This window comes from Tamandua tetradactyla, chromosome 13, assembly GCF_023851605.1.
Source record: "Tamandua tetradactyla isolate mTamTet1 chromosome 13, mTamTet1.pri, whole genome shotgun sequence".
Taxonomy (NCBI): domain Eukaryota; kingdom Metazoa; phylum Chordata; class Mammalia; order Pilosa; family Myrmecophagidae; genus Tamandua; species Tamandua tetradactyla.
In genome coordinates, this window is record NC_135339.1 from 89,904,273 (window position 1) to 89,926,021 (window position 21,749).

At 45.6% G+C, this 21,749-nt stretch overlaps 1 protein-coding gene and 1 long non-coding RNA gene across 2 annotated transcripts in view; one reads left to right on the plus strand and one right to left on the minus strand.

Moving 5' to 3' along the window:
- Window positions 1-21,749, plus strand: part of DOCK1 (dedicator of cytokinesis 1) — a 564,538-nt gene that overhangs the window by 394,430 nt on the left and 148,359 nt on the right. The window lies entirely within an intron of this gene.
- On the minus strand, window positions 18,238-20,357 carry LOC143654441 (uncharacterized). The gene is made up of 2 exons (XR_013161809.1): window positions 20,083-20,357; window positions 18,238-18,469 (listed from the first exon to the last, which is right to left on the minus strand). It is a non-coding gene; the product is annotated as an uncharacterized LOC143654441 (long non-coding RNA).

Here is a 21,749-nt window from a genome sequence, read left to right on the forward strand (position 1 = left end):
CATGCCTTGCTAGGTGCAGCCGCCAGCATGCCTTGCTAGGTGAAGCCCCCCAGCATGCCTTGCTAGGTGCAGCCGCCAGCATGCCTTGCTAGGTGAAGCCGCCCAGCATGCCTTGCTAGGTGCAGCCCCCCAGCATGCCTTGCTAGGTGCAGCCCCCCAGCATGCCTTGCTAGGTGCAGCCCCCATCATGCCTTGTTAGATTTGGCATCCATCCCACCGTGCTAGATGCAGCCCCCAGCATGCCTTGCTAGGTGCAGCCCCCCAGCATGCCTTGCTAGGTATACCCCCCAGCATGCTTTGCTAGATACAGCCCCCAGCATGCCTTGCTAGATGCAACCCCCAACATGCCTTGCTAGGTGAAGCCCCCAGCATGCTTTGTTAGTTTTGGCATCCATCCCACCTTGCTAGATGCAGCCCCCAGCATGCCTTGCTAGGTGCAGCCCCCCAGCATGCCTTGCTAGGTATAGCCCCCGGCATGCTTTGCTAGATGCAGCCCCCAGCATGCCTTGCTAGATGCAGCTCCCAGCGTGCCTTGCTAGGTGAAGCCCCCAGCATGCCTTTTTAGATTTGGCATCCATCCCACCTTGCTAGATGTAGCCCCCAGCATGCCTTGTAGCAGTTCTACCTCTCTGGAATTCCCTACAATTCGTTCCCAGTGTCAGTCATCATCTTGCTTCCTGTCCATGGTCATCAAATGAAGACCCTTCACATAGCTCTTGCTTTCTATCTGAAGAATACCTGGGTCTGCTGGTTTTGAATTCTCTCCTTATTGTTTGTCTGAAAATTCTTTAGTTTGAGCTCAATTTTGAAGATTATTTCAGTTATAAAATTTTAGGCTGGCAGTCATTTTCTTTTAGCAATTTAAAGAAAATTATTCAACTGTCTTCTGGCTTTCATTGTTTCTGTCAAGTCTTATTGTTGCTCCCTGAAGGGAATTTGTCTTTCTTTAGTGTAGTTTTAATCACAGTAGTGGCATTTGTCTTCAAGTTTTTATACATATGCAAAAGTAGAATAGTATAATGACTTCATTTTCTAACCATCATTCAACTTTAACTGTTGTCACCCATGGCTAAACTTAATTTATTTATCAGCATCATTTTGCCCCTCCCACCATTATTTTGGGATAAATTCCAGATATTTTTCATGTCAGATATAAACACTTTGGTTGTATCACTTAAAAACAAGAACCTTTTTTTTAAACACAGCCACAATACCATTATTATACCTTCAAAAAGCTGTTCCTTAAGTACTTTTCTATATTTTACCAAAATCAGTATCTAAACAAAGTATAAACATTGATCTGTTTGTCCTTCATAAGTCTCTTAATCTTTAGGTTACCTCTCCCACAGTTTTTTCCTTTGAGTTAATTTGAGTCATATAGCGTGTTCTACGTTCTGGCTTTTTCAGATTGAGTCCCCCTGGTGTTCTTTACATGTTCCTCTGTCCCCTGTATTTACTACCAACTTATAGTTTGATGTGCAGACTCAATGAGGCAAAGCACTCGTAAATGGTGTGCTATTCTTCCCACTGCATCCTATCAGGGGACACTTCGTGTCTAGCTGTCACTCTTGTAACATTAAGATTGGGTGGCTTCAGGTTTTGCCAGCATGCCTTATCTATTATATACTCCTATTTGTTTTTTACGTAGAACTTGTAGCAGCCAATGATGATCGTTGACTAGAACCATTATTTCCTTTAGGGTTACAATAGTTTAAGATCCTATTTCTATTTTTCTGCTTACATTCATTTTATCTCTTGTGTTTACTGATCTTTCCCCAGCAGGTACTCTGTTGCCCTTTATGATTCAGCCAGCCCTCCTATTAGTCTTGTCCTGACCTGAATATTAGTAAGAATAGACTAATTTATAAAATAAGTAGTATCAAAATATATCATAAGTCAAATATGATATGACTTTGCTGCTATGTCTAGGTGTGTTTTTGTTTGTTTGTTTGCATTTTGTTCCAGGTTCATAAATGTTTTGGAAAATCTTCAGCCAGTGTTCTTATTACTTCTACTTTATTCTATACCTTTTCTTCACTTCTTCCAGAACTTAAATACATACATGTTAGACCTTTCCACAAATGTCTCTTATGCTCTTTCTTTTTAATTTTCTGCCTATTATCTGTTTGTATGTAGTTATTTTTTTCTTATATATCTTCTAGTTCAATATGTCTCTCATCTGTAGTATAATCTGTTAATTGACCCATGCATTGGACCCTTAATTTCTGATATAGAATTTCTATTTAGTATTTTCAAAAATGAAAATAATTTATCCAGTTTTTAAATTCCTTGAACACTATTGGTGGCTCTGCTTCTTTGGGTCTTTCTCTATTCTTTTTTTTTTTCCCAAGGGGGTTGTGGTTTTGGTTTTGGGTCAAGTCTTGATTTCTTCTATGCTTGGATTTTCTGAATGAATGCCAGAGATCACATGTGAAAAATATATAGTTAGTTGAGGCTCTGGCGATGTTACCTTACTCTGGATGGAATTTGCTTTTTCTTCTCATTTAATGTGTTTTCATAGCATATATATTTCTGTTGTACAAGCAATCAAACCCCAGTTGTGATACTTAAAATGAAGGTGAAGATAATTTTGAATAGGAAGGAGCACTTTTTTAAATGGTGTTTTTTTAACTTTTTATTTTCAGGCAATTATAAGAAGCAGTAGAGCTCCCCTATGCCCTTTGCCTGCATCTCACACAACTATAGGACAAGACCACAACCAGGAAACTGACACTGATCCATTCCACCAACCTGGTTTAGATTTGCCCTGCTTTACGCGAGCTCACGTGTGTGTGTGTGTGTGTGTGTGTGTGTGTGCGCATGTGTGCTTAGTTCTATGCGCAGCCTCTGTTCATCGCCTGTGTAGATTCACGTGGCCACCACCAGCAAGATACAGTTAGTTGGCCCCAGGGAGCCTCTATGCTACTCCTTTATGGCCTCAGCCACTTCTCTCCTTCTTGCCCTCCCACAACCTCGCAACCTCTAATCTGATCTTCATTTCTGCAGTTTTGTCATTTCCGGAATGTTATATTAATGGACTCATACAGTATGGAATCTTTCAAGATTGGCTTTTTCCAGTCAGCCTAATTCCTTCGAGATCCATCCAAGTTCTTTATCAATAGCTTGTTTCTTTTATTGCTGTGTTGTATTCCATAGTATGGAGCTGCACAGTTTGTTTGGTACAAACAAAGGGCCATTTGGGTAGTTCTAGATTTTGGTGATTACAAATAAAGCTGCTGTGAACATCAGTGTACAGATTTTCGAGTGAGCATAAGTTTTCATTTCTCTGGGATAAATGTACAAGAGTGCAGTTTGCTGCACTCATATGGCAAGCATTTGCTTAGTTTTGTAAGAAGCCGAGAGGCGTGGTGGAAAGGTTGTCTGTAGCTGGGGCCTCGGAATATGTATTATACCTGGACATTGCATCCCATTCTGCTTCACCTGGGGACACATTTCTCAAGCCTGTGTGCTGCTATGGAGGGTGCGATTGGGAGGGCTGCATGTGTCCTCCTTGATTAGCAGTACTCCTTTGATTACCAGGGTCAGCACATGAGCTGAAAGTATTATTGGACGGACTATTTGGGCACACATAAGGCAGTGATACAGGTGGGCATTGGGGACAATCAGAATTGGGGGTTGAATGTTGTGCCCCCTCTTTGCCTCTTACTGCATGCCAGCTTCATTCCTTCCTGTTGTAGTCTGCCTTCATTGTGGCAGACAGAATACAACCATCTGCTGCTCGGCCTCAGACCCCATCGCGCCTATCCATAGACAGAAATTTACCCTAATCCTTTAGTGTGAGTTCCAGAAATCCTCGGAGAGATATCCTAAAGCCCCTGGGAGTCAGATGTCTAGTTCTAGTTATCCATCATAACTGGAGGCTGGGGTCATATAACCCAACCATTGTACTCAGGCAAGTCCCAGAGATGGGGGATTGTCCTAAGCCAGGAGTACCCCCGTGTTGGCTGGATCCACGTTGAAATCCTGAGAGGAGGGAACCTACTCAAGGTCATAGGTAGGTTGGCAGCTGAACCAGTGTCCCCTGCTGTTTGCCTCCTACCCAGGGGTCGTGTTTAATTCTCTTCCTTATTAGGGAGGCAGAGGTCGCCCCCTGCTACCCACCCTGTGCTGGGCATGTCTGTTTATTATAAGCCAGAATGGATAGAACACAGAGGGACAGACAGCACTTCCAATGACAAGCCAAATAGAGTGGCGTACAGGCCATAAATAGTCTATTGAGCAGCGGGCTGGTTGTAGCTCCACGTCCTGGGTGAGGAAGGAGGTGCAGCCACCACACTCTGGGTTCCTGCCCTCCTCTACCATGTGCTCATCAACCCCCAGCCACAAGTTGGACTCCATGCCAGGCACCAGTCTAAGAGCAGAGACCTGTTGCTTGACAAGGACACAAGAAGCAGCAGATCCTTGGAACATGCATGTGTTGGAAGCTCCTCTGGACGTATTTTATCAACTCACTTGAGCTGAATCACCATTGGCCTCTGACTCCACTTCTAATAGACTCCTCTGATTTTGGACAGTTTTCATTATGTGCATTTCCAATAGGACCATTCCAGTCTCTGTGTCTTTTTGTTTTTTACTGTTAAGTCTTTTGTAAAATGTTTGTTTGCTGAGGCTTTCGTGTCCATGCAAGATGGGTCACCTCTCCTAGCACTGCAGTCTCCATTGACCATTCATGCCAGCCCCCGGGAAGGAAGTGGAACATTCTCCCGCAGCCCCAGGGCCTGAGGGACTCAGGTGAACTGTCTTCTGGCCAGCCCTGCCCAGTGCTCTTTCATCTTGCAGCGTCTGGGAAGGGAGCATGGAACAGTGCTCCTGTAAGTCGTTATGGGTTTTTATAGGAGAGATGCACTGCCAGCATATGTCGGGGACTTCAGAGTTTATGCCCAAGAAAACAACCATTGGGGGCCTTGAGCAAATGGGGTTCACCCTGTGAAGAAGAGAGCACGGGTGACTGACAATGCAGGTGTGGTACCACTGCTGCGACTCGTCACACATCTGCTATCGCAAGCATCTCTATATACTTTTGCATTCCTCTTGATTGATTACAGTTGCAGCATGCCCACTTGTCAGGTGTGCTGTTGGCCACCTTAGCAACGAAATACAGGAGTCGCACTCCTCCCCCACAGCATCGGGCTTTAGTGTTTGCACTTGCCGAGGACAGCCTGCCGGTGATGTGAAGTGACATTCGACCCACTGTGAGTTGATATTGGCAGACAGATTTCATGCCCTGTCTCCCGGCCCCCAGTTTGCTGCCTCGGAGTTATTAGGGATATTAAAAACAGGGAAGGGGAATCCCAACTTGACAGGTTCAATTTGTAATGGGAAAGGCTCAGGGAAAATAAAAAAAGCAAGGTCCCAGACAGTTTCCTGCCATCCCTGCTTTCTCCTGTCTCAGCAAGACAAAGACAGAAAAGAAGTCTGTTGGTAGCAAAAGAGCCAGAGGGACTCTTTGGGTAAAACCTAGAGGCCTTGCATGGATAATTGAGAGTGGGCTGGTGTTAGTCTGGGATCAAGCTTCTGGGGATCCGGGCTCCTGTTGCAGTCTCCTACTGTTTGTATCTCCAGAGGAAGCCCTGAATCAACAAGGATGGCTGTTCTCCTGCAGATGTGGGGCATGTCAGCCGTTGTCTAATCTGTTATCTCCAAGGAAGCAGTGGGACAGATAGGAGAAGAAATCTTCCTGCCCCTGCACAGAGAACCTGGGGGCCCTAAGAGGTTTTCTTCTCTCCTTCCCTTTGGCCATGGGGTCGGTGAACAGACAGCGCCATCAACGTTTGGACACGGCAGGGCAAGGAAGCGAATGCCGTGTGTCACTGGCATCTTCCCCCAGTGCAGCCCAGCATACCCTGGATGGGACAGTGGTCCATTCTCACTGCACATAGCGATGGGGTCGCTGCCCACGTGGAAGTATATCTTTGACCACTCCTGTGCGGGCAGATCATCCTCTTCAACCTGGTGACCAACTCTGGGAGGGACGATTAGGGGGTTTTGGTGTGGGAAGAGAGGAGGGGGTACTTGCCTCTTAGCAAGCCAGATGATTGGTCCCTCTCGTCACTGGGTAAGCTAGGCCCTGGCACACAGGTGGCCTCCGATAAATATTTGTGGAATGAATGAGAAAACAATAAAGAAACCAGCAACAACATAAAAAAGAAGGCTCTTCATTTTTAAAACATCTGTTATAACTGAGGTGTTGACAATATGAAATACCTAAAATTAGGTTGTGATAAAAATTTAAATTTCCTCCATTGGATAATAGTCATAATTGTGCTTTTAAATAAAGCTAATTGTAGCAAAGGCCCATTTGGGCGGACATGCTCTGGCTCTTACCTCTTGCTGGGTGACTTTGGACAGATTTCTTAACCTCTCTGGGATTTCCTTGTTTCTTCTATGGCATGCGTGGATGCTGTACTTCTTGTATGATTTCTGAAGCCTCATTCAAAACTTCTGACTCTGTATTTGAGAGATGTGCATCACCTTTTGAGACCTGAGTGATACTACACAGCATCCACAATGGAAACAGGGCAGACAGTACTTTTTCAAAGTGACCCTTACCAACCAACCAGACATCCTGGCTGCTCCCAGGAAAGGCAGAACAGGAGGGAAATGTAGGGTCTGAAGCCAACCCCACCCCCATGCAGTGCAGCTGCACATGCCCGTCTCATGGAAACCCCTTTGGGCTCATTCCAGGGTCCCAAAGAGCAGGATTGTTCTTGCACAGCACCTAGGGAATTGACTTCAATGCACCGAGGTCTGGTTTGCAAAACCGAAGTTTACCCAGCAGTTGAATATGCTGTTCTGCACGGCCACCAAAGCAAGCAAACCAGAAACCTGCCATTCAGAGCCAAGGTCAGGAAGCTTTGCAGGACTCCATCGAGGCTCTAGTGAGGAGAGATGAAGTCTTCCGGATTCCTGTGCAGTTTAACTCCGCTCTGAGTTCAACTCATTTGGAAGAGCCGTTGCTGCGCAACGTATTCTCTTCTGCCTCCTTCAGTGCTGAACTTCTAAAAACTCTTGGTCTATGGGAAAGGCTGAGCCTGTAAGCAACTCACTTCCAGACAGGGTGGTAAGAGCAAGAGAGGGAAGCTGGGTGAGGAGCCGCTCTGCTGCATGGGCACGAGGAAGGGGCACAGTCCCTCTTGGTGTGTGGAGGGGAACCACCCCGTGTGGCTGAGCCTCAAGGTACATCTCAGAGGAGAGCAGCAGCTGGGAAATGAAGGAGCCTCTTCAGCAACTTCTAAGTGAGAGCTGTGCCTTGTGGGTCCTGGGAGGTGGTGGGATTCCTTCCAGTTTTCAACAAGGCTGGAGTTACATCTCTGGCTGTGACCTCAGCTGAGGATGGCGTTTGTGGAGATGGGGAGGCTACTGCTGGAGTTGGAGGAACATTTGCATCTGGGAATGTGGAAAGGACAGCGTTTAGGAGTTAGTCCTGTTTTGCCTGGGAAGGAGGAAGGAGGTCGAGAATTTGACTTGGGGCATGTTTAGTTGGAGACACCACAGGATGCTCACATAAGCTGGCTGGCAGGAGCGGGAGCTCAGGAGCAAGGGGTCTCTGGAGGAATTGATTATTCTGGTGCCTAATAACAGCCCTTGCATGGAGGTTAGAAGAATGAGGGAAGACAGGACATACTGCCCTGGGGACCAGTTTTATGGGTTAGGGTCGGGGGGACGAGAGGTGGGCAGGAGCCACCAAGGAGAAGAGGAGAACCGAGTCAGGGTTGTGCCTGCGACAGCAAGGACGGATGCGTTAGCAGTGATGTGTTCTCATCAACTTTTTATAATTAATCAGAAATGCGACACACCTCTCAATCACACTCCACCCCCTCCCAGTTTTATAGTCATAAATTTTTTTGACTCACTGTAGTAATGAGTTAAGTATCCTGGGATATTCAAAACACACATCAAACCCTCCTGGCATCAGCTTGGGAAGCCCTTGGACTAAAAATCAGTTCTATGGGAGATGAAAGGAGGGAAGCAATTTTAGAAGGCAGTGAAAGCTGCTGAATTCATGTGTCATTCACTCAGGTTGGGATGAGATGGCTCGATCCCACCACCCACTATCAATTCTGGATGCTGTCTTTTCCTCTTCCTAATCTGAATATTATGCATTTCAGGGTTTTGTGTCTATTATCGCAAGGGGAAGCAAACACTACTTAATTAATCCCACCAACATAATATTGAAAAAACAATTATTCCCACCAAATGCAATAACCCATCTGTAGGGAAAATAATCTATTAAGTATGAATCAATATGAATATATAAACTATTATTAAGATCAAATGGGTTCCTGGTAGGAGCATCACAATTTTAGTATTTACTCAGGCATTCTTTGTTATATCATATTCTATGACCTTAAAACCATAATATTCATACAAATAATGTCTATATGGTAATTAGTATCAAATATCCCAGGTCACCTAATCAAAAGGTTTCACAGATGAATCCCTTTGTTTGGGGTTAATTTTGAATCCATGACTAATTAGGAGAGTGAATCCCCTATTTTGAAATTCTAGTGATTATTGTAGCAAAGTGCTGAATTTGTTTGCATTTCTAATAAATCATTTATTAACTGAAATGGAATCTTTTCGTTAAATTACCTCTCATGGTTCAGCTAGCAGGGAATATTTCTTTCTTTCTAAATCTACTTGAGCATCTTTCAGTTCTCCTTGAGTGAACCAAGCAATTGCTTCGACCATTGTCAACCAGAAAGCATTTCCTCTCAGCATTTCTCTCTTCCCCAACTGGGCCATAAATCGTCTGGCAGCCGAGATTGCTGTCTGCTCCTGGGGAGCCTGGAGGAGCATGAGCTGCTCAGAGCTGGGGCTCCCCACACCTTAGGAAGATGCAGAAAAATCATTATTGGTTGATTTCAAGACAAACACCTCACAAGGCCCACAGTTAGCAGAATATCGTTTTTGAAAACCAACTGGGCATATTGTCAGAACCTTCCAGCGTTTCTCCTTTGGAAGGTACCTGAAGGCCCGCTCACGGGGGAGAGGCAGAAAGAAACCCAAGGGTGACAGAACGGCCTAATGACTGTCCTGTTTATAAAGTATGCGGGGCCATCTATAAGTGGCCACGTGGCGGGGGTGCGGCCAGCTCAGGCGTCTCCCCGGGGCTCTGCGGACGTGTCCTGCTGTCTGCTCAGGAAGGTTCTGTGGTGTGATCAGAGCCCAGAGTGGGTCACTCTGACCAAGCTGTGCTGCGCTATGCTCTCCTCTGCCCAGTGAAATCAACGCTCACTTCCTGTCCCTTTTCTCCTGCCTTTTGACAGAGGCAGGCTTTAAAAGACAAAGGCATGATGCAGAGATATACACCTCAGACTCCACGTGCTTTCTCCCAGCTGGCTGCTGAGCTCTCAGCCTTGTCCTGGAGCTGCCTGTCCCCCTCCCTGCCGTGTTTGTCCGGTCCTGGGAGGACGTCGTGACCCAGGACGGGAAGGCCAGGCAGAACCTCTGGGGGGAAGGTGAGCAGGGGCCCAAGGGGCTGGCCACACACTGGCCTTCCCGCTCAGGAGACTTCTACAAGCTGAGGTGGCCCCCCGTGTGACCTGGAGCCTCCGTGGATGCCAGAAGCTGGTGGCCTGTGGCCCAGCAATCATAGTCCTCGCGTCTGCCCTCAGGAATTGCCACGTAGAGAACCTAACGTTCAGGAGGAAACTAGAGGCAAAACTCGAAGGCCCCGCTCGCATCCTCTGCTGCGCTCTGCCCGGGTCCTCCTGTCTGGCCCTCCCCATCCTTGCACTTTCCTGACAGTTCTGAGTCTCTTCTGAGCTAAGGAGAAAAAGGCAACTAGGACATGAGCCTCCGAGCCGTTGGGCTTCAATACGGACCAAGATGCAGCCAAGATGCAGGAGGTTGTTAAGCTCTCCTGAGGGACCCAGAGGCAATAGCCCCCCATTGCAGACACCTATTAAAATATAGTGGGCGCTGGTCCTTGGGGCTCTCCCCTGGGACAGTTGCATTAAGCCACAAAAATTACCTTTGTTTCGTGATCTTCGTTGATACTACGGACTCTATTCCCAGGACTCCTTTTCTGTTTGTCTTTAAATTCTTTCTGGCCTCTGCTTTGCCTGTGGCCTGGCTGGGATGGGTGCTGAGCCCTCTTCCCTCCGTGGGGCCTGGGGCTGGCTGCGGCCTCTCCAGCCTCCACCCCCACCTTCTCTGCCACGCTGGCTCCATCCCCTCCCGCTGACTGTTCTGAAGGTGAAGAGGGGGCAGGCTGGAGAGCCAGGTCGACCCTCGTGGCCCCCCGGGAGGCTGGCCAGGGCGGGGGCCACACCCCTGCACGGGACACCCTCTCCCCCCACCCCCACCCCGCGCAAACACTGCCTCTTCCTAACCGGCCAGCCTCATTCGCACACCTGGAATGTTCCCAAGGTCCTCTCAGCGGGGCCTCCAAGGTCCTCTTAGAGGCACCAGGCACCTGCAAGTGGATCTCCAGAGAAAGGGCCACGGGTGACCAAGGGGAGGGCTTGCTAAGCTGCCCCAGTGTCCGTGGGGGCCGATGCCCATTTCTGAGCCGGCTCATGGCCTCAGCTCCTGCACCGCTGGGAAGCAGAGGCCAAAAAGGTGCTGATGTCATCAGAACTAGGGGGTTAAGGGTTGGGGGCTCCAAGGCTGCCTTTCCCAGCAGGGCGATCCCATAAGAGCTTTTAAAAATAATCATTTTCTTACTTTGTTTAAGCTTCGAGCCATGTGTATTGACTCTAGCAAAATAATCCCAAATATTTGGTTGATTTAACAAATATGTGTTCGTGAAACAAACTTTAATGATTATTAACTGTAGGTGGGGAAGGATAAATGAAGGGTCTTTGCAAAAACAGCTTCATTCTGATATTTCCATCACTGGGACAGACAGGTTCTCAAGGCTCTGTGGTTGCCTGTGAATACACACATCTAGGTTTTCGTATGCATTAAAAGAACAAAAATCGAGTGTGTTCTGGGCAGCGTTTACTGAGCCAGCTGCAGGAGGATGCTTGGCAGCTTTGACCAGGCTGGGAGCCTGACCTCTCCTGGGGTCTGGGTGCTGTAGGTTTGTCACAGTTTTATGGGCCTGTTTCCTTCCCAGTTAACTGAGGGTTAGGGCACAAGTTCCTCAGTCGGAATCCAGGTTCCTCTGCTCCTGGCAAGAGCCTGGACTGCTGGGCAGCATCAGCCTGGGTGCCCTGCCCTCAGTCTGCTCTAGAGGAATCCGGGCCAGCCTTGACTGCCCCGCACGGCCTGGCCTGGCCCACCTGAGCCTGGCATGTGCCTGAGGTCCCAGGACCTGGAGGAGGGCAGGTGGCAGGTGAGGGTGGGCAGAGGACAGCATCAGCTCACCAGCTGGACAAGCATGGAGAAGGGGCGAAGAGAGAAGCCTCCTCCAGGCTGTTCCTTTAGGGCCCATAGCTATTCTCAGGGAATTTTGAGGTTGTTTGGTAATTTTCTGTTATTTCTGCCTCCCTCCAGATGAAAGCTGTGGCCACTTTCCATAGTTAAAGGCAATTTGAGGATAGCAAAGAGATTTTCCCCCCTCTCAGGAGCCATTGTCTTCTGGCTGTGTGTCACATCCCAAGCCACAGCATGGAAATTGTGGTTCAGGAAATGGAGTGCTAAAAGGCAAATCCAGACAGATGTTTGTTTTCTAAATTTACTACTTCAGCCGAGGTCTTTGTGGTTAATGTTGATAGTTTGGGGCACACTAGTCTTTGCACAGGTATAGCTTTCCTAAACTCTTAGCCTGAAGGAAGCTGTGCGTGCTTGTGTGTGTGTGTGTGTGTGTGTGTGTGTGTGTGTGTGTGTGTGTGTGTGTGTGAACACAGGCATGCTTTCAAAAACTGATGGAAAGGGAACATTTCAAAATGGGTCTTGCCAGAACAGCAGGTAATTTGGTCAGGTGGTGCCAGCTCAGTGTGTGCTGAAAAGGGAGGTTTGAGGTCACTGGAAAAGCTGTGTCATTCGTTAAATTTCTAGCTTCTTGAAAACCCTGGCATGATATTAAGTAGTTTGCCAAAATGTAGCATGGACTAAATCTTGTGTTTAAGTTTGTAGTACAATTCAAACAAAATCACCATGTATTTGATTTGGATCCATTAATCAGCAAACACCTTCTGAAGTCTTGTCAGGTAGGCACTGGGGTTTTAGAAAAAGCATGTGTTATCACAATGCGTGGAACAACGTGGGGATGCCGTTATGTACGTACTGCTACATGGGCTCAACAACCAGAAGAATTCACCCTGGGCTGGCCGGACAAGGGGGCAGTTCATCAAAGAAGCTACTTTGGAAATTGTTCTTAAAAGATTTTTTTAAATATGCTAGAATAAGAGTATTTGAGATTGTAAAGGACATCGGGGCTAAGCAACTGAATGAACAAAGCAATGAGGACTGCAGAGGCCTGGTTACCTGTCAGGATGCGCAGCCCACTGGAGGCTGCGGGCACTGGAGAGTGAGGGGCTGGGACAGCAAAGGAGACCGAAGGCACCTCTGCTGGTTTAAACTATGGACAAATGAACCAAAACCATGCTCTTCTCTGCGGTCTCTAGCAGCTTGTTACCCAGAACTCCGTGACTTGACATGATCTTAGTGACCATGCCCTTCAAAGGACAAATTCCTCCCTTGGAATGAGCACATTTCTGATGGTATATTTTCACAAGCCACACCAAAGAGGAAAAATGCCAGCCCTATCTCTTACATCCACTCGTGACTTTCAATTAAACTTAAAAGCCTCCTAGAGTAGGATCCATCTTCCCCAGCATGAGCAAGAGCAGAAATTAGGTGATTCATTTAAAAAGTGAGAGCTATTTTTATGATTATCATATAACTTAAGCATTTTATTTTAACTTAAAACACATAAATGCCAGCTTTTTCTGCAGCGCTGGCCTTTTTATGTAGGATGAATCCCTTTTTTTCATGACATATAGTCTGTCAATTCCAGTAACGATTTCTTGACAGCGAGGTTAGAAGATATTTATATTTCAAAGTTTTTCTAGCTGTCCCACACATGCCTAATTTTACAGAATTCTTTTTAACTACTACCTTTATAGTCTTTCTATAATTTAGTTTTCCAAAACTCTCTCTTCCTTTTGTACTCATAATCCATTATTTTATGTTGCATTTAATTGAATTACGTAATTAAAATAATAGGGAGGATTGATATTAATAAGTTTTGGGTAAAATCCAAATGACCTTGGGATTGTACATTTGATGAGCAGGGCCAGAAGAGCCCAGATACTCTAAGTAGCACACATGTTCTAGAGAGGAGCCTGTGGCTGCAAGTGGGCAGTGGGCACTGGCCAGCATATTTTACCAAGGCACTGCAAAGAATTAACCTTAGGGATGTGTTTCCCTGAAAACCATTCAAGATGATTTCTGCTGCATTTGAGTGCCCAGTACATGCCTCGCCCTGGGTTAGGGCTTGAGGGGAACACTGGGGCATACATAAGCTGGTCCCACTCTGAGAGCATGGCGTTTAGGAGACAGGATGGCATTCTGGTAACTGCAAAAAAATGGCATGTACCCTTATGGAGATAAAACAAGCTGCTAGTAAGGGCAAAAAGAAAGTAGTATAAATATGATTGAGCCTCCAAAACTGATTTTCAAGAAGAAAATTATGCATTAAATTGGCAGACTCCACTTTGCTGTGGCATCTCTGTACTGAAGTGTAAGTTTATTGATTTCAGAGGAAATTTTTTGTTTTGCTTTGTTTTCAAAGCAGGCTTCATCTGTCTGTTCTTGTAGATGAGGGCCCTGGCCTTTATTTACTGTGAACTGGGTAGCCCAGATGACTTAAATCTAGGACAGTGGATATACATATTCATATAAATTATTTGGAGGTTGAATGTTCTGTGTGGTTAGGGCAGGTTCATTTTAGACTTATATTTGATTGTGAGTTGGTGCATGAACTTAAAAACTCCAAAAGTGCGTCATCAGAAACATGGCATTTCATGGAGACACGTCTCTCTGTTCAATTATTTCATCTAAATGGACTCTTGATGTTTGTGCTATTGGAGTGCAGCTTGCTCACTCATTCAGGAGCAGTGAGTGTGTTCATCTTAAAACCTGACTCATAATTGCACACGGAAGCACGGGGTGTCATGGTGCATTTAGGGAATTGACTACCTGAAAATGTCTTTGTGTTCATGGGAATGAGAACTTTTTCCTTCGACGTAGAAGTTTATCCTAAGTTCAGCATTAGGCCTTCTTCTCCGAATTTGAAATGGAATTTATCATCATGGGAATTTATCAGAGAAATATGTTTTGTTTATACTGAATACATTACAGGAAGTTTGGATAACTGTTTGGGGGGCTTTTAAATTTATCTCTATGTGATAGATTGTTAGCAATTATGAAACTAAACCAAAAATAAAGCAATAGGAGGCATTAAAATGGAAGTTTGAGAATCTGAAAGTCTTGATTTCTGAAGAGGAATTTTACTATAATCGCTCTCTGGACAAAAATTAAGAAAAATATTTACATATATTATATGCAAAGTATAACAGTTAAATTAGCCAAAATTGAAAAGATGTGATACACGGATAATCATTTGGGAATTGTTTTAGGATTAAAAGTAGAATTCATTTATAAGAAAACATTGCAATTTTAGTTTTTTAATGTTAATTTGACAGCCTCAGTTTTCAATATATTACTCTGAAATTAGGAAAAAGGAATTTGAGAGAGCCCACTGGAACTTTGCTAACAGAATTTATGATGCTTCGTATTTGCTTGAATATTTAAGTCTCCTGTGTTGACAACTGACGTTTTATGAAAGAGTGGGGAAAGTCCTTACTCCCTTTGTACCCATTTGGGTGGGTGGGTGGGTGATATTATAAAGCAAAGCACTACATTGTCATGCTTTGTTATTTTACTTTTTTAGTATCTGCAATTTCTCTATGGGACCATCAACTCTTCCCTGCTCTCTCCTTATCCCCTCTGAGATGGTTTAGATATTTTCTGGTCTCCATAGCTGAACTACAACTCCTCAGATAAAATTTGCACGTTAGATGCACTGTTTGTCTTGGCAAGCAATGCCCAAATGAAAGCAAATGTGTTCTGTCGTCTGCAGATTCTCACACCCTTCCCAGCTCCTATGTGGGATGGCTGAGCCATGACCCTTCCACAGGCCTTACCTGGGACAGGAAGGGAAGCCAGACACTTCTGCAGCCCCAGCTGAAGGAGTCCTTCCCTCGGCAGCCCTTTGTGAACCCTGAATGAAGTTCTGCCCTGAGCATGTGTGCTCTTTGAATCCTTTTCATTGTAGAGCCCCGACTTGCTTCATGAACTCTTACAGGCTTCCCCTACCCTTGCACCGATTGTTTGAACACACTGTGGATGCAAATGCCGACATCTCTGGGACACCCTGCAATGTATTCCTCTCTCTGCCTCTTTTGTTAACTGTATTGTCTTTCCTCATGGGAGCTCCTCCTTTCCAGAAGGTCCCTTACCTATTCCACTGTACCTGGGCATGTCTGGGCATGGTCATGGCATGGAAAATAGAGCTCTGTGGGGTGGGTGGGGTCATGTGGCCATCTGGCTATCTTTGTAAGTGGCCCCGTGTGCTAGTGGGGAAGCTGTCTCATTGTCTGGCTCCAGTTGAGATTGTCCTTTAGAACTCAGGGTGGGGATCCATGGGGTGAGGGCTGGAGTTGTCACACCTGCTTTCTGGTGGAGGGGTTGGTGTGTTTCTAGCAGTCCCATAGGGCAAGTCTTAGATTGTGTTTCCTGGTGTAATCCTATTGGCCTCGTGGTTTGTGGAAATTCAGAAACTGTTAGGCTTTCTTTCCTGGCATGGCTGCATCGTGAGCCTACTTCTTCTCTGTTAATTCTCATGCATGTTTTAGTACCTGGTGGGATATTCCTTGTGGCTGGACAGCTGGCCATGGTCTCTCCGGGATGGATCCTGCCATTCCCTGGAGAGGCCCACTCTCTGGATTCCCCACTACACGGCTATGACCATGTTTTTTTCTTTCTCTGACCATTCCCAAAGCTGGTTGAGACCAATTTTATGGAGGACATTCTTAATTTTCAATGTCATTGTTTTTTAGTCAATGAAATAACTCACAACATAAAAAATTCCCTCCCTGTCTTAAGTCTTAGGTCAGGGTATACCTTGTTCTGCATCGTTTATTAAGGTCCTGATGATAATTAAAATTGCAAACTAGGGCTTTTGATTTTCTATGAATGAGGGGGGGGCTTTTGCACATTACCACCCACCCCCACCCCAGCAGTGTAAAGGGAGAGGTCCCGCAGACTTTCCAACTGGAAACAAATTACCCTGGGAAGTGAAAGAAATAGGTGCAATGCTCTCAATAGCCAAGCACCAAATTAACTGGAATGACTGGTTGCAAGGTAAACAGTTCAGTTATGTGGTCCACTTATTTTGGATTTGTTCATAGGAAACAACTTTTCTGACTGTTTACATCATGGAAAGTTGATAAACCATTTGTATTACTTAAACTGCATATTTTGTAACTGTTGTCAAAGCGAGGGAGTAATTTGTAACAGAATCCGAATGTGTTGAAACTGTTCTCATAAAAGTGTTCTCAAAATTGCTTTGCTTGCAGCTATGGAGGTTGCCATAAAGAATGATTTCTCATATTGGATTTTCAAAGCCATGGGAGTGGCCACAGAACAGGCAAGGGACAGCCTGATGATTTAAGACTATTTAATGCCCCGGTTGTCGTGAAATAGAATGAAATAAACTCCAGTGGACTGCTAGAACTCGCTACTGCAATCTCTTAATGCCCCAAACTAGAAGGCTGATTTATCTCCTGTTATGTCTTATTAGGTGCTATTTGGAAGAAGAAAAGAAAAGGTAAAGGAGAGCCAAACCGATGGCAGAGAACTAATCTGAAATGAGGGTGCTGAGGCAGGCCTGTTTAGTTCTTTAGGAGCTTCCGTGGATTTTATTTAATACATAATTACTTGAATATGATGGACTGAGAGTAAGAATGGGTCAGAAGAGGTTGCGTGTCCCACCCAGCCTTCCTCAGCTTTTATTGTGCACTTGAAGCCCATGGGGATCTTGTTAAAATGCGGTCCGAATGCAGGCAATCCATGAAGGGGCCTGAAACTGCATTTCTAGCCAGCTCCCCGGACTGCAGGTACAGCTCTTCCCAGGCTTATACATGGAAGGTGAGGTTCTAACTCATAAGTCCTGACTGCAGGCAGAAGCACAAAGCAGCCGACTGTTGTGTTGATGCAGCACCTTCTCCGTCCCCAGCTCGTCCCAAGGGAGCTTCTGTGTGCCCTTGGCTTAGCCCATTCTTCCTGCGAGGAGAGTTGCTGTTTCTCAGCGGGTGCATTCCCCCTTGCCTCACCTCCCTGAAGAGAATGATGGGGCCCTGCCTTTCAAGCAGGGAATCCAGGATGGGCTTCAACCGTTTTAATTCTTGTTTCCTTTGGACATTCTGCACACCTGAGGCGTCCTGGCTTAAGCTGTCTGGGTCTTATTTTTAATCATCTGAGTGGCTAGTCCTGGGCCTTGCCTCCAAGCTTCTCCTAGAGTACGTAGGCTGCTCTTCTCTTCAGCATCCTGTGGCCATCTGGCTTGTTTAATATAACTCTGCACAGTGCTCCTGGTACCTGCAGCAGCTAAGCTTCCCCCAGTTGTAAAGTGCAAAAAGAGGACATTTCGCCTGATATTTACTCACCTAGGAAATGCACCAGTGATGATGAGTTTTTTGGGTGCAGCACTACTGCTGACCACAAAGTGACAACAGGGGCCTTTACTGAGACCTCTCTGTGTATAGGCATGTTGACTAATGTGTTATTTTGTTTGTATTAAAACACACTGCTTTCCCCTTATAATGCTCACCCAACTTTTCAGTCTATACGCATTTTACAGACAAAGAGAAGAGGTTTAGAGAGGTTAAGGAACTTATCCAAGAGCACAGAGGCTGTAATGACAGAGATGGGATCGGACCACTGGTCTGTTTGCCTTTTTCTATTCACTGCTTCATGCTAGTTGGTGCTGGTTCCCTTATAGACAGAGAAGGAAACTTAGGGAGATGTCAGGGGAGGCTCAAAAGGTGACATGTCTATGGGCTGCTCAGGTTTGAGGTTTTGAAGTCATTCAGTACAGAGGACAGTGGAGCATTTTGCTACTGCCAAGGCTATCTGTTCCCAGAGGGACTAGAGAACAGCTATGGAGACCCTTCCTCTCAGGTGCCATTTCCCTGGGAAGGCAGCCCTCTGGCTGGGAAATGAGGTGCATTAGTCAAGATTCTCCAGAGAAACAGAACCAACAGATATCAAGAGATTTATTCTAGGAATAGGCCATGGGGATTGGTAAGGTCAGATTCCATAGAGCAGGCTGCAAGCTGGGAGTTCCAATGTAGGTTTTAATGCATTCCCCAGGAGAAGCTGCTTGACTCAAGTAGAGATACAAGTTCTTTCCAACTGCTGAAATAGTCAGGTTTCTCTTTAAGGCCTCAACTGACTGGATGAGTCTTCTCTCATAGTGGAAGGAAATCTCCTTTGTTAATTGTAGATGTAATCAGACATAGATGCAATCAACTAACAGTTGATTTAAGTCCATGAAATACCCTCATGTCATAATCAGACCAGTGATTGCTTAACCAGACAACTGGACACTGTCACCCAGCCAAGTTGACAGATGAACCTAACCATCACAATCCACCCCTTGTTGACTCGGCACCTATACACACCTCCTTAAACCATACTTAATCTCTAAATAAAAATCTTTAACAGCCATGACTTTCACCTAAGATGATTCAACCATCCTGCATGCAATAAAAAATGCACTAACTCTTTCCCCAGAGGGGTATGCAAATGCTTGGGTAATGTTTATTCAGACTTGTTAACCTATAACTTAAATATTATGATATAAAGTTGCTACAACTATGTTATATAATAAGGGGATAGGGTAGGGAAGAAAACAAAGATATTTGCTTTCTGTATATATACAAACATATTCTTAACAAGATAAGGTAGAATTATTCATAAACCATTATAGGCTTCATTTCTGTAACTGCCCATATGGGCCTAATTTGTACTTATAACTACCCTCTTCTACTGCCCATTCCATATTCCATTTATCCTCAGCAAGCGCCTCAACTAGTTGTGTTTCTTTGCCTGGTGTGGTGACCCAAACTTTCATTCCTGACATTTCTGGGACATTAGTAATCTTGCCTGGATTGGGTTGTTGCAGTTTTCCATTGAGCTTAACCTCAGGAGATGTTATACCAAGAGACACCCTAGGGAATCTCCTGTATTTCTGGCAAACTCTTCTTTACCTCCATTGTGTAGTAGCTGTCCTGTTCCCCTCGATAGTCAGGATCAATCACCCCAGCCAGTACAGTAATCCTCTTCCTTGCCTATTGATTCAGAGGCATTAGGGCCCAAAAGTGGTCGGTAGCTGTCGTAATTTCCAGTTCAATGGAATCATTGCTGTTCTACTGCTAGGAGTAATCTTACGTTGGGACTAAGCCCTACTGACCAGCAGAATAGCAATGGAGACAGGAAGCAATTTTTCTAGTCGATAACTAGGGATGATGATGATTGGCATCACTCCCATTTCCATGCCTTGATTCCTGGACCTATAAATCCTGGCTATGGGAGAAACAGCACCATAGACTGGGACTGACTTAGAGCAGATACGTTCTCCTGGAGAACATTGCCCCAGCCCTGTAAGGTAGTGCCATCCAGTCGGTGCTACAATTGAGCATATTTAGGAACAACTAGCCAACATCATTATGCTTTTTAACTCCATAAAACTCTGTTACAGTATCAAGGACACCGTTACCCAGAGCACTGCCTTTTATAAGCTTTGAGTAGAAGTTTCAAATAGTGATATTTGTGTACCTCTATTGTCAGTTCATGCCATGGACTATCAGTGCCATCTTAATCACTGGAAATAGAGTCATTAGTGCCTTTGAATCTATTCAGATTACACCACTGATTCCCAAAACTCCAGAACTAATTAAAATAGTTCATCTTTAACTTTCTCTTTTTGAAGAACCACTCTCAGTACTAATATCTGTATTAGTCAAGATTCCCAGGGAAACACAACCAACAGGATGTGTGCATGTCTATAAATAGCAAGACATATTAAGGAAATTATCTCACATGTCATGCAGATGAACAAATCTGAATTCCACAGGGCAGGCCTGAAGCTGGGCTCTCCAATGAAGGTTTCCCATGAATTCCCCAGGAGAAGCTGGCTGGCTGGGGTAGAAATAGAAATTCTCTTTTCTGATTGCTGAAATCATTAGTTTCTCCCTTTAAAGCCTTGAGCTGACTGGATGAGATTTCTCATGGCTGAAGCTCCTTTGTTGATTGGTGTCATAATCAGCCGCAGATCATCATCAGCTGCTTTAAGTCCATGACATACCCTCACAGTAGCAGTCAGGCCGGTGCTTACTTGACCAAACAACTGGACATCGCCACCTAGCCAAGGTGACACAACCCAGGAATTGGCTTAGGAATACTTTTGCACATACTGAGGCTTTCTTAGTCTTAAAAACATTGGATTATATATTATTTAGTCAACATGAAGGGGAAGAGAAAAACTGATGAAGGAGTCTCCTATAGGTCCAAATTAGGCAAAGGAATGGCTGTGCAAATGGGGGGAACAGCGATTGGAAACAGTACTTTATTTATAGTTCTCTGTAGCAATATTGATAAACTCTCTTGCCCTTCCTTCCCCTGCTTTCTGCTTTTTCTGCATTATGGAAAAATGCATTTAAATTTCAGGTCTGTGGGCGGTTTCATAGGTTAGGAGAAAGCTTACAGGCCAATTAGTCCCTCATTCATCTATTCATCCATTCAACATATCTTCTTTGCCTAACACACATAGGGGCACAAACAGCAGTGACCCAACAGCCAGGGGCTCTGTCCTGAGCCTAATGTCACTGCCAGAGGGCACAGCAGAGTGTTCCCTGGCCATGGGGCCACCCAGGGTGCCATGGGATCAAGTAGTAGCTTCATAGTTTAGAGAAGGGCCGAGTTCACCATAAGCTCCTCCACCCCTTTGTTTTATCAATGGGGATACTCAATCCAGAGAGGCAAAGGGACCTCTGAGGCCACACAGGAGGTGCAAGGGGACAGGTCTGAAACCAGAACCCACATCTCCTAAGCAGAGCAGACCTGAAGCTCTCTGCACTGACATCCACATGAGCCCGCCAGCATTTCAGACTAAACACTGGTCTCCCCAGAATGTCTTCAGGTGGCCCTCAAGGCTCGATATGTTTTGTGGCTCTGCGCGGCTGTTGGTGTGCTAGTTTCATGCTACCCTGTGTTACCCCCGGGCTCCTAATCCAGCATGTTGCTACCAGGGAAGAAGGGAGTTAAGGCTGGTTACATCTTGAGACCCTCAAACCCCAGAGAGGCTTTCCCGAACCTCCCTACCAAGACACACTCAGCCTTCTGGGCACTCTCTAGCCCCTTGTCCTTTTTTGCATTTATCCACCATGCTTATCAGTAACTGACTTTATATGACATAACTGTGTGTTACGCGGTTACTGTCTGAGCCCTTGCCCAAGTGGAAGACAAAATGTGTGAAGGCAGGGCCTTGGGCCTTTGCTCAGTTCTCTAACTCTATCCCCAGCCTCCAGGACAGGGCCTGACACCAATGTCCACAAGTAGGACAGGAGATGCATCTCCAGGGCAATGTGCCTGGCCTGCTCAGAACACACAGGCACACTCAGAAGCTTGAAAGATTTCCAAAGCTGGCCACCTTCATCATCTCAACCAACCAAAACCCATGAGATGGCCCAAGACAGGCTATTCTGTTC